Genomic DNA, 16,562 nt, shown 5'->3' with positions numbered 1-16,562 from the left:
GTAAAGACCAGTAAATGAAACTTAATCAAAGCTTCTTCTCGGTAAGGGGGTAATAGAGGGAAAATAGACCTCCAAAACATGTATGGGATAAATATCTTTTAATGTGTCCCAAGCAACTGAGAAGAGCGACGGACAGTAGGAAAGCCAAGGACGGAATGTTATAACCTCTATGATCTGGGCTTTAGTCTCACCCATCCACAGGCTTGAGTCCAAATGAGGAATATGATTTCACTTTTGAAATCCAAATATTATTTAAAATTGAATGAAGAATTCCCCCGCCCCCCCAAATCTAATTTGAGGCAAGGAGCACAATGTGAAAAAGTAGCTATGTGCTCAGTAGTGATGTGGTCCACTACTTTTTAAATGTTATTTTGTTTAAAATACCCTCCCTAAATCCTTAACCTTCACCTCCACCCTCCAAACCTATAAATCTCTCTTCATCCAAACCCACATGTATCTGCCATGGTTCATTTGTGAAAGAGAATAAAAAAATGAAAGCAGTCTTTTAAAGCTCTACAGTCTCCAATCAAATAAGATGGTGACAGAGATGTCACTTGTGCTTTAGTAGCAGACTTCACTTTCCAAAGCAGCATAATTTGCACATAGTAACACAATTCTTAACATCATCCAGAGTATCTGCACAAGAGAGACTTCTCTATCCCCGAGATCGTTAACTTTCATCTTTTCCGCCTCTGCTAGGGTTTGCTGTTCTGCCTTTACTCTCGTGGCATTTTCTTAGTAGATACCCTACAGGGGGATGTAGCTTTTCTTTTCCAGGTCTGTTTTTCTTGGTAGGACAACAAAAATACACCCAGAGAGATCAGCTTACTTTTTTGCAGATGAATAAACTTCACAGTTTGATGTAGCATTAAGTTAACAAAAATACTAATCACTTCCTAAACTATCTTTTGGATGTCTTATGTTAAAGAAATAATTACCCATGGCGCTTGGTAAAGAACAGTCTGGCAGACTTTATTAAGGACAATCGCAATAGGTATAGGGACTACTACAATGGGGTTTTACAGTAAAGGAGAGAGATTGAATACAAGGAAAATGGGAATGCATCACCAAGAAACAGGGTAGAAAATTACCAAGAGGAAACTTCAGGAGTAAGGAGGGATTCTGGTTAAACTGACCTAGTAGGATTCTTGCTAAAGGCAGGTCGGGGTGATCAGACATCATCCGGGGTACAGTAGGGCATGCTACAAGTAATCAGATATCAAGGGTGGAGGATATTGGCTGATCCGACTTGACAGAATTTTTGCAAAAATTTGCCTCTTAAGGACATGACCAAGAACAGAACCTACTCGAAGAGAAGTCAGAGGAACCTGACTAGAGTTTGGTCAAGGAGAGAGTCTTTGTTATTTACCACCTTGATCCAGGAATGTTTAAACTTGAATCTGAGCGGGAGCAGAGGGTGCATAGTGAGGAGTGGACATGCAGACTCACTTTCACCTGTGGCAGTCTCTTTTTGGGTGACCTGGCATTTTGTTTTTCCAAACCAGTCTGCATGAAACCATATAAAGTTTCATGCCTACATCTATAAAAATTTATGATCCGTGCAAACCTGTGATCCATATGAGATGTGTTGTAACTAAGGTTGTTATTCTGTGATGATTTTATGGTTCTATCAATAAGGAATCATTGACTTACTCTTAAATATCTAATATATGAAGTACGATGTCTTTTGCAGAGTGTACGTAAACTTTATTATTTGTTTATTTATTAACTCAAACTGCTATTTACTTTGGGAATGCCCAAGGGAGTCAAATGGCATATTTCGCAAGAGAAACTTTAAAAATAATCTGTGGAGCAATTCTGATGGGTAGTGGTAGTCTCCTCCAAGGAAATCACAACACTTATTGAGTGCTAAGGCCAAAACAAAGCAAAATACCCCTCCTCTCAGAAGCAGGATAAAACAAAACAAATGCAAAGCTCTTAACGGTAGAAGGTGCTATTAAAATAATTGTTCGGACTTAAAAATAAATGGTTCCATTACCTTAGGTTATTATCAAGTCAGTATACCCAGAATACCAGTGTATTTTTCTCTTCATTTAGATTGAATCACTCTTGTTAAAGCTTTGACCTAACTATCATATGCCTGGGGTGACATAAGAATGGAACATACTGCTGAAGCCAGCTGTCAGCACAGAGAGATAGGGTGTGAAATTGAAGAAATACTACAAGTATCCTCAGTGCCTGCTGAATTCTTTGAAGAAATTGACTGGGCTACGTCATCTTACAGTACTGCCTAAGTGAAAAGACTTTGTATAAGCCATATGCTCCTGCTTTTCATCAGTCTGTTTGTCAGGACAGAAGGGGATAGAATGCTGAAGGAAAGGCTTCGAAGTGATGGAGCATAGGTGGGAGGCAGAGGAAAGGCCTTGAACTCGATGTTTCTGGCAGAGGTGATGGGAAAATATGAGTGGCATAGCCAGGAGCGACAGAATATTGAAAGACTGTGTTGAAAGGCCATGTCTCAAAGGATATTTTCCAAGGATGTTTCATCATTACTAATGGGTGAATGAAATGTGTAAAGGAGTTTTTGTAATTAGTACAAGGGTGAATATTATGATTTAGGGAGAAGAGTCATTATTATAGTTTTCAAATCAGCTACATTGCCAGTTACCAAGTTACTTGTCCTATTATATTTTCCTCCCAGACCTAAGCATACCTGCCCAGATATATATGTCCTCTCTCTCTCTCTCTCTCTTTCTCTCTCTCTCTCTCTCTCTCTCTCTCTCATTCCTCAGGTATGTGGGAGTCTTTATAACTTCAGTTGATATGGAGGGGAGGTGATAGTGGATTTACAGATTTCTGAACATTTAATTGTTGCTGATGTTTTTGTGATACATATTTCAAATAAGATTCAGAATTTCTTCCTAAGCCTCTTTATTAAAAAATCTCCAGAAAGCTTTAGAGTGTTCACTCTGGTTTGCTTAGCTTGGTATTTGGTCTTATAGTTTTCTCCTTCATAGTTTTCTAAACTATGAAGGATGTCCTAACTAGTCAGAATGGTGGTTAAATGCCTCTCAACTGTCACTAGAACCAGGAGAAATGCATCTGAACTTAATCTGACTTTCCCAATATCCTTGTTGATAGATATCAAAAGGCCTACATGGATGTCCTAATCTTTGCTTTTGCAAATACATTTCTTTGTTTTCCTGATGCAAACTTCCCAATAGATAACAGATCTCTTCTCTGGCACTGCAACAATTCTTCCAAAGATAAATTTGTGAGCTATTATTTTATGATGAGCATTTGGATGAGCAAGCCTAGTTGGCAAACAGGGCATACACCTGAAACGTAAACTTAAGATTGATAAAATACATTTGTTGGTAGTTGGGGGTGAAGAGAACTGACTCAGAGCATATTCACAAAAGGAAATAACATCTTTCTTGTATATGAAAAACAATATTTTAAAGTCCTCCAACCTCTTTCATCTACCAAAAGTTTATCGAATGCCTCTCGTAGTGTCAGGCACTGGGCTAGACATCAGGGAGAGACGGTTGAATAGGATGCTGTTTTTGCCCTGAGGTCATTCATGGATTTGCTGGCTGTTTGATGTTTTGTTTGTTTTTTTTTTTGTTTGTTTTGAAAAATATGTGAAGGGTATCAGCAAAATAGGAACAAAAGAACAATTGAAAAAAAAAACAAACCTTGAGATTGAAGGTTTCTCGTTTGTCTGTTTTCATTTCTTCAGCTACCATCTAGGCATCTGAGAATGGAGCATGAACATTCAATCACAGAATGATTGGTGGGGTTACCAGCCCCACTGGTTATCAACAAAGGGGTTCCTGGGCTACAGGATTTTCAGTGTTAAAACTGGGAAAGTCTTGGGTAAACCTTGATAATTATGTCAAGGTTTTCAGAGAAAGGGATATCTTGAACTTCATAAGTCTTTAAATGACTTCTTTTAAAAGGGAATATTTAAAAAGAAGTTGATGTGTTTGGTCATTTCCATTGACTACAAGACTGGGAGTGTATATAAAGTATAACATTTATTTTTAATACTATAGCTAAGTATAATTCTAGTGATCAGTGGTGAGTCCTTATGGGCAAAGATTACCATCTTTTTCAGAGTTTTCCAAATTCGTTCTTGTCATAATCATTTATAGACATAGATTCCCAGGTTCACTCCCAAATTAATCAATCAATTTTCTTGGGAATAAAGTTTAAGAGGCTTTAGTTTTCATGAGCAATACCAACTAAAGTTGAGGAATAGCTACTTTATTCTTCTTTGCTTTTTTTTTTTTTAAATAAATCGTACAGTTCAACTCTAGGTCGATAGTTCTCATCCTCTCTGTGTTCTTAGGGCACTTTTGAATAGTACCAGATTTGGGGGAGAAGCAAGCTTAAAAAACTCAAAACATTAAATTGTAACTGTGGAAGATATATTAATCACTTCTTTTTGTCTTGCTTTTAATTTAAACATCCCCAGGAATAATTTCTTTTCTTGGTTGTTCTTTAGGACATTTCATTTTAGAAGAGAACTGTTTATGGCCCCTACAGCTCGATCATGCATAATGATGATACGAAGCCCTTCAGTATCCCAGTAAACAGGAGCTCTTTTTTTTTGTTGCTGTTGTTTTATCTTTTGGCCTTGACTTAAAGTTACATTTTTTCCTCTTATCTATTCTTTGAAGAAATATGTATTTGTGTCTCTATTGTCACAGGAACACTTGGAGGCATCTAACGATATGAATATTCAAATTCAAAAAATGTAAAATTTATACCTGAATCATGATATGACAAAGGAAATATGAAATTTACACACTAATTAAATCTGATACAGAGATAGAAAATCATCACCTTAGTCATCAATAGGAAAGTGCCAGTAAATACTTGCCCCTAAAAAAAAATAAATGAAACAGTTGTAATATTGTTAAAGTAATTGAACAAGGAGGTTAGACTGGGGTGGTTCTAACGCCTTGGTGGCCTACATAAGCAAACCAAAGGCTACGCCAGAGTCAGTGTACTAAAATCTGAGGAATGAAAGTTAAAGATAACCAATCACATGTAGCCAACTAGGCTTTCTCAAATAAGGCAACTGCTTAAGCTATGGCCCATCAAAGAATTTCCTGGCTTTGCTTCTACATCATTTTTATAAAAAGTATGCCCCCTAGCTCTTGTCAGTGGAATGTTTCTCCACCATCTTTGGTTTGGTGCTGCCCAATTTTGAATTGATGTATGTTCAAATGAGCTCTTGAAAATTTTAATGTGCCTCAGTTAACTTTTTAAACAGTGTTTTCAGTCTCAAAATATTGTGTCCACTGGGCTGATTTTGTCCTAGATCTGATATAGATATTGCTCTGTTTTATTCCATATTTTTATAGTTTAGGTGTTTTTAGAAATATCTTAATCTGTAATGAAATAATTCTTAAAATCCCTATGCTGATGACTAATGAATTTATCTTTCTATGGCTTAAGCCAATGATTGTCACAGTGTGGCCTGCAGACCAGCAGTGTAAGTATCACCTGAGAGAGTATTAGAAATCCAAATTCTTGGGCTGCATCTCTGACCTACTAAATCAGAAATTTGGGTGGAGCTAATGTTTGAGTACTTCAGGCTTAGGCATCTTATACTATGGTAATATGATGATCTTAGCCACTTATCACCAGTGTTTTCTTTCTTGAGAGATCCGGCATAGAAGAAATGGAGAAAAGATGACCTGAATCGTGTTGTCATCTACGTAGGAATAATATAATAATTCTCCTTTTTCCTTGAATGCTGTGGGTATTTTCTGAAAAATTTGTCATTGGAATAGGCACAGTGGGTCCATTTGAGACACAGTGTATCTACTCTAAATGTATATACTATTCATTACCTTTGGATGACAGATCTAAGAAAGTTTTAACTTTTTTCTAAAGCATTGCAGCCTAAACATATTTTTCCAGTGAGATTTTGGGGTTCAAATTAGCTTAGGGGACAAGAGAAGATAAATTGTTGTTTTAAAAATATGATAGTGAAGTGTTCTTTTAGACAGTGATAAGGTGTGATACCATCAGCTTGCAGTGAACAAACCCAGATAAATAATTTACTATTTCCAAAAAGGTGAGGGTAGAGAGACTACTGGCCTGTGGGAGACTGACCTTGAATTCTATCTCTTATTTTAAAAAGGATTTCTGTTTTCCATTTCATTTGACAACTGTGAGCTGCACCTCAGTGAACTCTTTAAAAAGAATATCAATAAAAATGCTTTGCTTTGCATTTATAAGTCATACAGGAGCTAGTCCTCTGTTATCTCACACCTTCCAACTTGTCTAACTATGCTTGGCATCAGCAACAAAGCTAGGGCAGCTGATAGAAATCAAAGAAGCAATTAAATGCAAAAGTTTCTTTTCCCTCTCATCCTTACTAGATAAGATATTTTAGACATAGTGAAAATAATCTCTTGGGTGCTGAGGTAAAGCAAGATGCTCCCTGGAAATCCTATGCTCCAAAATCTTAACTGATACACAGAAATTCATGGCAGTTTTGAAAACATAGTGAAAGTGAAATTATGATCCTTTTCCCCGCCCCTGGACATAGAGAGTTAGATGATGAATTACCACATAATACATAAAATACACTTTAAAATAAAATCTGAAGGTATATAAGATTTAATATGCTAGTTTATTGCTCTGCCTAATGATGGTATACCATTAAGAGTAATGATATGGCTATCCATATCATTATACAAAATAATACATATGCAGATGTACTTTTTCCACATAATTTCAGGTCAATGAAGAAATCTCCCCAGCATTTAGATTTAATGGAGTCTTTGCTCTAAACAAACCCATAACACTGGAGCGATCTCCAGTCTGGGTGATCATACTCAAGCTTCAGTAAGTTGACCAGAGTCTGTAGTCTGCAGCTGGTGGGTGTCAAGACTCATATTTAGGTGTGCTTAACTCCAGATGTCACCCCCTCCCCACTCACTACAATATATTGGAATTCTGGTTACTCAGAGAAGACATTTTCCAAGAACCAAAGCCACCTTTTTTACCTTTATATTCTTCCTTGGCCCACCTGATGTCTTGTTAATTAGAGTTTTCCAGAGAATCATTCTGAGATTTTGGCGAATATGAAAGTGTACCATGAACTCAAAACTTTAAACACATTTGGAAAGCACACCTGACACTTTTGAGAAGCTCAGTAAATATTTGTAAAATGCACAAAGTTCATTAGCTTATAGAGGATGCAATGTGATTTCTACTTTTTTCCTCCACAAGGTGAGAAGAGAACAGAAACCAAATTTGACATCTTAGCACATCTCCCTCTTTTCCTCACATGGCCTCCCGGGCCTGAGAAATAAAGTCTCTTTACTGAGCTCCACATGTTTTGTTAATTCAAAACCACATGTCTGTGAGAATCAGGTCTGCCAGGATTTTGGGATTCAGCCTGCCAGCATGTCAATGTTATGGAAAGCGAATGCTGAATATTCATTTAACCCCAATGAAGTACTGCTCAGGACTTCCTTTGTCAGATGCAGTTTCTATTGTATTCCATCATTTCTGCAACTTATAACCATATCAGTGATATTGAATATAAGAAGCCTTTTACTTCAGGTTATAGTTTCTCATCATTTTTAGTCAGAATTATAATTGATTACTGAAAAATATCTTTAGTTTTTGCCTATGCACACCACCTATTATACAATTGTTATTTCTTACAGACTACATGTCCTGTCAAATTTACTTTGGATTTTATCAACTCTCTAGTTTGTCTTATACCGACAATTGTATACATTGTAGAGCAACTTCATAGTTATTATTTTGGATTCAAAATAATAGTGCAAATGAAATTCATAGCAATTTAACATTTATAAATTATCATTAACTATTATATTATAATACCCAATTATATTATAATACCCAATGAGAAAATAAGTATGTGTGTGTGTGTGTGTGTGTGTGTTTAAAAACAAAGAAACTAATAAATCACATATCACAGTTAAAATGTATTAGTTTTTTAAATCTCAGTCCTCATGTGGAGTGGCAGGAGTATTTTAATGAAAGTAGAGCCTTTTTTCTCTCTGTTCTTGATTTCTGCGATTTATTTTTCACCTGTAGTCGTAATCTTCAGTATGGTATCAAAATCTCTTCCAAAGTAACTAATTTAATTGTGATGTCATGAGTAGGACATTGTTGAGATGGGAAATAATAATCTAAGGGAAGTATTGAATAAATATCAAAATTATGATACTATAGTCATGCAAATATGATCTGGAAAAAAAAGGGAAAAAATTATCAAAAACTAGTAAGATTTATTTTTGAATTGTTTGTCCAAGATCTGCTGATCTAAATAACCACAATTAACTAGTCTTCCTGGGTGGATAATATATATTGATTTGGCTGCCTGGTATGCATTCATCCATCTTCTACTAACTGTACCCCTATTCTCTTCTACGCTACTCACCATATCCCACTCTCTGTCTAAGGATTTCCTGGGGAGTTGACTCCATTCCTTTTTCATGAGTGGATCATGTGGCCTGAACCATAGCTAACCAGCATCTTGCATTCCCCTGGGAAACAGTGATTGGATCAGGGGTGGGTCCCCAGGCTGTTTAGAACCACCCAGAACCAATGATGCAATGAAATCTTTCTGAAATCCTGGAAGGCAATCTCTCATTCTTCCCCCACTGAACTTTAAGTTGAGAAGAGAAGGTCTGGATTCAATGTACTCATCATAGAAACACTGAGGGAGACCTACCTGAGAGCAAAGCTAGCTCACAGAGGGAGCAGGGCTGGGTTGGAAGAGTGTCCTTGAAACATCAAGCTGCATCTGAAGTGAGCTCTGCTACCCTGAGCTTTCCATTTATAAGAGCCAGCCAGTAAATTTCCTTTGGCATAATATCATTTGCTTTGGGCTTTCTCTCATTTGAAGCTCTGGCAATATGAAGAGGGCATATAAGGGATGACAATTCTTAGTTTCTCACTGTGGGTAAGAGAATACATTTTCATCAGAGATAGATGATAACTTTCCAGCATACCAGCAAATTCAGGGCCTGCAACAATGCCAGCATTGTGGAGGAAGAACTTAGAATTTTCTGCTATAAAAAAATTAATAGCAGAAATTTATATCTGCTATAAAGGAAGTATCAGGCAATTAAGTGCTTTTATTTTCCATGTTGCCATGAGCACAAACTTAGCTAAAAGGATTAAAGAGTACTCATTTGAGTATATACAGACTACATAATCCAGTTGTTTGTTATTTAATCAGTTTTCTTGGTGATGTATGAAAATGGGCTTCATCAAAATGCTAAAAGTTATGATAAGAATTCTATTATGAGAAAACAGAAGATGACTCTAGCAGAAGGATGCTGATGAGTGTAAACAAAGTCATGTAGCTATGTGCCAAGGGGAAACATTATGGAAGTTGGAGATCATATTCTGGGCCCTCTTTGAGCCTCAGCATGGGTATTAGAAATGAGGGACATGATAAACTAGAGAAAAAACTTGGGACTTCTGGTCTCCATTCCTGTATGTAAAGAGCTCTTAAGTCACCACTTTGTCCTAATAAGCAAAAAGCTAAACAAATTGAAAAATCAACAGCTCTTTTAGATTCATCAGAGAACTGAGATCAGAGGGAAAACTTCTGCCCCCACAATAAGAAAGAAAGAAATGTACAGCGAATAACAATTTACTAGAGGAGAAACTCCTGAGCAGAAATCACAGATACCAGTGATGGGGTTAGAAAACCTAAACTATAATTCATGAGTTGCTGGAGAGTTAAAACTGCAGAGGAGAGGACAGTCATTAGGGGTATATGAGTTTTATCTCCAGGAACTCGAACATGTTCTTTCATCGAATATCAGAGAAAAAGCTTTTCATGGTTCCAGTAGAGAAGAGGAGAAATACGTTTTGAAATACACCAGAGCATTCTGTTCCTAATAAGACTCACTCTCAAAGGAACTATTTTACGAGAGCCTAACTATTGCATTTAATTCCGGTGGAGCCTAACTAACCTAGGGAATGGAAAATACCCATCTCCAGCCTGTTCTAACTATCCTGTCTACCTAAGGAGAAGGGAGAAACTGAGAAGCACTTGAGAAGTTCACAGTCCAGAGACACAAACTAAATAAAAGACTGAGACCTAATCACAGGAATATAGAAGGCTTTTCTTCCCCCTCCACTGTACTTCATCATAACAGGCCTATTTACTGTAGTTTTTTTTTGTTTTTTTGTTTGCCAATACATTATGTTTAGCTATCAAGAAGAAAAAACAAACAAACAAACATTACAAGGTATACTAAAAAAAGCAAACAAAGCAAAACTAAAACAAACAAAAAATAATAACAGAAAACAGTTTGTAGAGACAGAAGAAGCATCAGAACCAGACTCTGATGTGGGAGGGATGTTGAAATGATCAGACTGGGGATTTAAAACAGCTATGATTAATATGCTAAGGGTTCTAATGGATAAAGTAGATGCCATGCAAGACTATAGGAAATGTAAGCAGAGAGAGATGGAAATTCCAAGAAAGAATAAAAACGAATGCTAGAGGTTCAAAACACTGTAACAGAAATGAAGACCTTCTTTTATGAGCTCATTAGGAGACTAGACATGAGTGAGGGGAGAATCTCTGATCTTGAGGATATGACAATAGAAACTTCCCAAACTGAAAGCAAATTAAAAAAAAAAAAGACTAAAAACAAACAAAACCCAGACTATCTAAAAATTGTAGGATAACTATAAAAGGTATAGAATAGCACACATGTAATTGCAATATCAGAGGAGAAGAAAGAGAGAAAGGAATGGAAGAAATAGGAAGCATTAATGACTGAGAATTTCCTCCAAATTAATGTTAAACACAAAACCACATATCCAGGAAGCTCAGAGACAGTAGTAGGACAAAGGTCAAAAAATTATGCCTAGGCATATTATATTCAAACTGCAGAAAATCAAAGATAAAAATACAAACTCTTGAAAGGAGCCAGACAGAGAAAAACACCACACATAGAGAGAAACAAAGAACAATTATATTAAACTTCCCCTCAAAAAATATGCAAACAAGAAAGTGGTATGAAGTTTTTAAAGTGTTGAGAGCAAAAAACCCGCCAATCTAGAATTCTGTGCTCCTAAAAATTATTCTTCAAAAATGCAAGTTAAATACTCTCAGACAAACATATGTTGAGGGTTTTTTTTCAGTCAGTAGTCTTACTTTATAAAAAAAATGTTAAAATAAGTTCCTTAGAAGACAAATGATATAGGTCAGAAACTCAGATCTGCATAAAGAAAGGAAGAGCCTTAGAGAAGAATAAATGAAGGTAAAATGAAAGTTTTATTTTTCTTATTCTTAATTTATCTACAAGGCAATTTGTCCAAAATAATAATAGCGGCAATGTATTTGATTGTGTACTTACGTGTGCTTACGTCTAAGTAAAATAATGATACAGGGAATGGTGAGAGGGAAGAATGAGGATCATTTGTTATTATAAAGTACTTCTACCAGCCTGTGAAGAGGTATAGTGTTATTTGAAAGTGGACTTGGGTTAGTTGTAAACATATATTGCAAACTATAGAGCAACCACTAAAATAAAAGTAAAAAAAGTATAACTGATATGTTAAAAAAAGAGAGAACACGAAATCATATAAAATGCTCAGTTATAACTACAAAAAGCAGAAAAAGAGTGGAAGACAAGGAACAGGACAATGAATAGAAAATAGTAATAAATATGAGAGATATTAATCAAATATTATATCAATAATCACTTTGAACATCAGTAGTCTAAATGCTTACATTAAAAGACAAAGATAGGCAGAGTAGGTAATAAACAAGACCCAAATATATGTTGTATATAAAATACCCACTTTAAATTTAAAGACATATGGAGTGACAGTAAATGGATGGGGAATGATATACCATGCTAGCTCTATTTAAAAGAAAGAGGGAGTAGCTCTATTAATTTCAGAAGAGCAGACTTCAGAGCAAGGAAAGTTTTTATGGATAAAGAGAGGCATTACATAATGGTAAAGGGGTTAATTCTCTAAGAAGACCTAACAACAGAGTGGCAAAATAAGTGAGGGAAAAACTGGTAGAACTGCAAGGAGAAATAAATGAAACCACTATTGTAGTTGGAGACTCTTGCATCCCTATGTCAGATGGACAGATCCAGCAGGCAGAAAATCAGTAAGGACATTGTTGAACTCAACAGCACCATCAGTCAACTGGATATAGTTGACATTTATTGACTACTTCTTCCAACAATAGCAGAATACACATTTTTTTTTCAAGCTCATATGGACCATTTACCAAGAAAGACTACATTTTGCACCATAAAACATACCTTAACAAATTTAAGAGTAGAAAATATATGTCTTCTCACAGACCACAGTGGAATTAAAGTAGAAATCAATAACAGAAAGATAGCTGGAAAATACCAAAATACTTGGAGATGAAACATTTTAAACAGCACTTCTAAATAACATGAGTCAAAAAAGAATTCTGAAGTGAAAGTAAAAAAAAAAATGTTAAACAAAATGAAAATACAACTTATCAAAATTTATGGGGTACAGTGAAAGCAGTGTTTGGGGGAAAATTAGAGCATTGAATGCATATATTAAAAAGAAAAATTTAAAATCAAGGAACTTTCTCCTTTGAAAGATACAAAAAAAACCCCAATAATATTGAATATCAACTCTAATTGAAAAAAAAAAAGAGCAAATTAAATCCAAAGAAAACAGAAGAAAAGAAATTTAAAAAGATATGAGAGCAAAATCAATGAAATTGAAAGCAGGTAGTCATTGAGAAAATCAACAAAACCAAAATCAATTTTTTGAAAAAAACAATAAAATATATGAGCCTTTAGACAGGTTAATTAAGGGAAGAAAAAGAGATGGCACAAATTACTAAAATGGAAATGAAAGAGGGGACATTACTACAGATGATGTTCATTGAAAGGATGGTAAAGAAATACAATGAACGACTTTGTGCCCACACATTTGTGCCCTATTGAAATGAACCAATTACTTGAAAGACACAGTCTGCAAAACTTTCACAAGAAGAAATAGACAATATGAACAATAGACAATATATAGTTCTATACATACTAAAGAAATTGAATCAATAACAAATAACCTTCCAAAACAGAAGGTACCAAGCCTAGGTTGGTTCACTGTTCTACCTACATTTGAGGCAAAAATTATACCAATTTTCTATAATCTCTATCAGAAGATAGAAGCAGAGGGTATACTCTCTACTTCATTTGATGAAGCCAGCATTACTTTAATACTAAAACCAGAAAAAAGATGTTAAAAAAAAAAAGGAAACTGTGGAACAAAATCTCTCATGAGCATGGATGCAAGAGTTCTTAACAAAATATTAGCAAATTGAGCAATGTATAAAAAGGAATCCAACAATGTATAAAAAAATTATACATCAGGACCAAGTGGGATTTATCTCAGCTGTACAAGGCTGGTTAAACATTCAAAAATCAATTAATAAAACTCATCAACATGCTGAAGAAGCATAACCGCATGATCATATGAACAGATGTAGAAAAAGCATTTGACAATATCCAACATTCATGATAAAAACTCTCAGTAAACTAGGAATAGAGGGTAACTTCCTCAACTTGATAAAGAACATCTACAAAAACCTACTGCTAGAATTGTACTTAGTGGTGAATACTTAGAAACTTTCCTTCTAATATCAGGAAAAAGGCAAAACAGTTTTCCCTTACCACTTTTCAATGTCATACTAGAAGTCCTAATGAATGCAATAGTACAAGAAAATAAAATAAAAGTTTTGAAATATAATTTGGGAAAGAAGAAGTAAAGTCATGATATCTACATGTAATTCATGATTTGATTGGATTCTTGATCCAAAAATATTTTTAAAAACATTTTGTAGACAATTGCAAAAATTTGAATATGGATTGTTTATGAAGTAATATCAAAATTAAATTTCTTGGTTATGATTATGATATTTTGGCTATATAAGATATTTGCTACAATATATAGAGGTAATGTGTCTTAATGTCTGCAACTTATTTTCAAAAGTTTCAACCGAAGTTTGATATGTGCTCAATGATATATAAACATGAATTAATTTATTTTGTCTTTCAATCTGAGGAAGATTAGCAAAAGTGATAACATCCAAATATGATGAGACCACAAGAAGACAAATTCATACACTATTTAGTGAAACAGAAATTGATACCACTTTCCTGGGAGGTAATTTTATACATTTTTAAAAAAATTTCAAAATATGTATACACTTTGACACAGCAATACCACATCTACAAATTTATCCTATTAAGAACAGAAAGTAATACATAGTCATAAATAAGGATTTTCCTTGAAGAGAAGTCTATAATGAAAATAAAAGCAAATTTCCATTAATGATGGGGTGACTTCACTGAAGTTTCCAGGCTGGGCATGTGTATTTGTCTTGGCCAATCAGAGCATTATATCTTTCCACTTTAAGTGATTGGTACAGGATCAAGCACGTGACCTTGCCGAAATAAATCTGAGGCTTTTGCTGGAGTGTTTGAGAAAAAAAACACTTTTGCTTTCCTATTGGATTTGAACCTGAAAAAATGTAACGCAGTACTTGCAGGTATACATCAGGTCTTCCCTTTTTGAGAATAAAGCCAGGTCTTCCCTTTTTGAGAATAAAGCTAGAAAATTAGATTTAAGATGTGGAGAGAGGTCATTTAGGAAACTGGCCATTTGGGGAACTGACTCTACCCACAACCGAAACTCTTGACTCTTTAATTAAGTTACTAAGTTTTTTTATTGTTTGTTTTTGATTTTCCTTTTTTTTCCCTTAAATCCAATTTGAGCTGCATTTTCTGTCACTTGGAACAGAAATCATTCTGACCAACACTATATTCTTAGACACGATGATTATAAATATGCACATAAAGGATATGGAAACATTCCTCATGTTAAGAGTATGGACCCATTATTTGCATTTGTAGTCAAAAATGAAAATTGCTATTAAATATAGTTTTAGATTGGAGTAATCATATACTGCTTTTCAGTGTTATCTTTAATCTCTGTTTCTCTACAATTATTTTCAATTGAAGTGTTCAACTGGCTGCAGTATACAACAGTCAGTAAACATTCACAGGATGCTCTTTTTGTTTGACTGATAATGCCAAGCTTGTCTATATCACAGTGATTCCTTCTTCTGTTCCCTACTGAGTCACCTTCAGGCATGTAGGGCAGCGATATAAACTGTAATTCACTATGTAAATGGAGTAAGGATGGTTCAGTGAAAGGAAGATGAAAAATAAAAATGTCTTATGTATGGAGATGGAGGTCGGCATCTTAAGTGTTGGGACTCTCAAAATGATTTTCTCAGTAGTTTCAAATGTTTTCAGTAGGCTGGTGCTGTGGGTATGCCATACATAAAGTAAAAGCTCATTTCTTCCATCTCTTGGTCCCCCTTGAACTCAATTCTTCATCATCCTGTGAAATTGTAACATTAAAAATAAATTAACATGCCTCTGAAATTAAAGTCACAATTTTCAAACTTGGTTCCTTGCAATGGTGCTTTAGGCAGTGTTTTACTTTTTTTTTCTTGCATTTTTAATATTTTGGTGGGTCTAATGGTGTCCTCCTGCCAAATATGTCCAAGCCTTAACCACTGATACCTGTGAATGTGATCTTATATGGGATAAAGAAAAACTTTTGCAGATATAATTAAGATAGGGATTTGGAGATGAGATCATCCTTGCACTGGTTGAGACCTAAGTCTCATGACAAATGTCTTCATATGAGATAGAGAATGGAAGAAGGCCATTTGACAATGGAGGCCAATATTGGTGTAATGTAGCCACAAGGAACACTTAGAGCCACCAGAAAGTGGAGGGGGCTAGGAAGGATTCTTTCTTAGAACCTCTGCTGAGAGAACTGCTGACACCATGATTTTAGACTTCTGGCCTCCAGAACTGCTAGAGAAAAAAATTCTGTTGTTTCAAATCACCAAGTTTGTGGTAATTTGTTATGTTAGCCATAGGAAATGAATATAAATATGTGTTAAAATTAATTAAAATAAACTCTGAAAGCACTTACATATAGAATCTGCCAAATCTGAACACACTCTAGATCAGGACTATGTTCCTCATTTCACAGGATCCTACTTTTGTGCAGAACTGTGCTATCCGGATAAAGTTTCTCTTACTCTCTGTAGTTAATGGAATACTATCCTAAGGTTTCAATGCAAGGTGCTAAAATACTGTTACTTTGCAATCATTCAATCATTTCAGTGAATCAAATTCTTTAGTTAGGGCTCTTTCAGATACAAATACAACAAACTTAGGGAAATTATTGGTCCATAAAAGTTAAAAGTTCTGGAGTAGTATGCTTGATTTAGGAACTCTAAAACAGGTTTAGAATAAAAGCCAGTTATTTTCTTTGAACTAAAGGGTCTTAGAACATCTGAATTTTTCCATTTTCTTACTATTCACTTATCTCTTTTTACGCATCTTATCCACACCACTCCAGCTTCAGTAAATTTATTGAAGTTTCTAGATTAAATTAAATTAATTAAGTTTTATAGCTATGTCTATTTGACTGAAATGTTCAATCTTATGGTTTCCTCATCCATATATTTTGAGCACAGT

Source organism: Pteropus vampyrus, unplaced genomic scaffold, assembly GCF_000151845.1.
Source record: "Pteropus vampyrus isolate Shadow unplaced genomic scaffold, Pvam_2.0 Scaffold30, whole genome shotgun sequence".
In the NCBI taxonomy this organism is placed as follows: domain Eukaryota; kingdom Metazoa; phylum Chordata; class Mammalia; order Chiroptera; family Pteropodidae; genus Pteropus; species Pteropus vampyrus.
Note: the sequence above shows the minus strand (reverse complement) of the source record.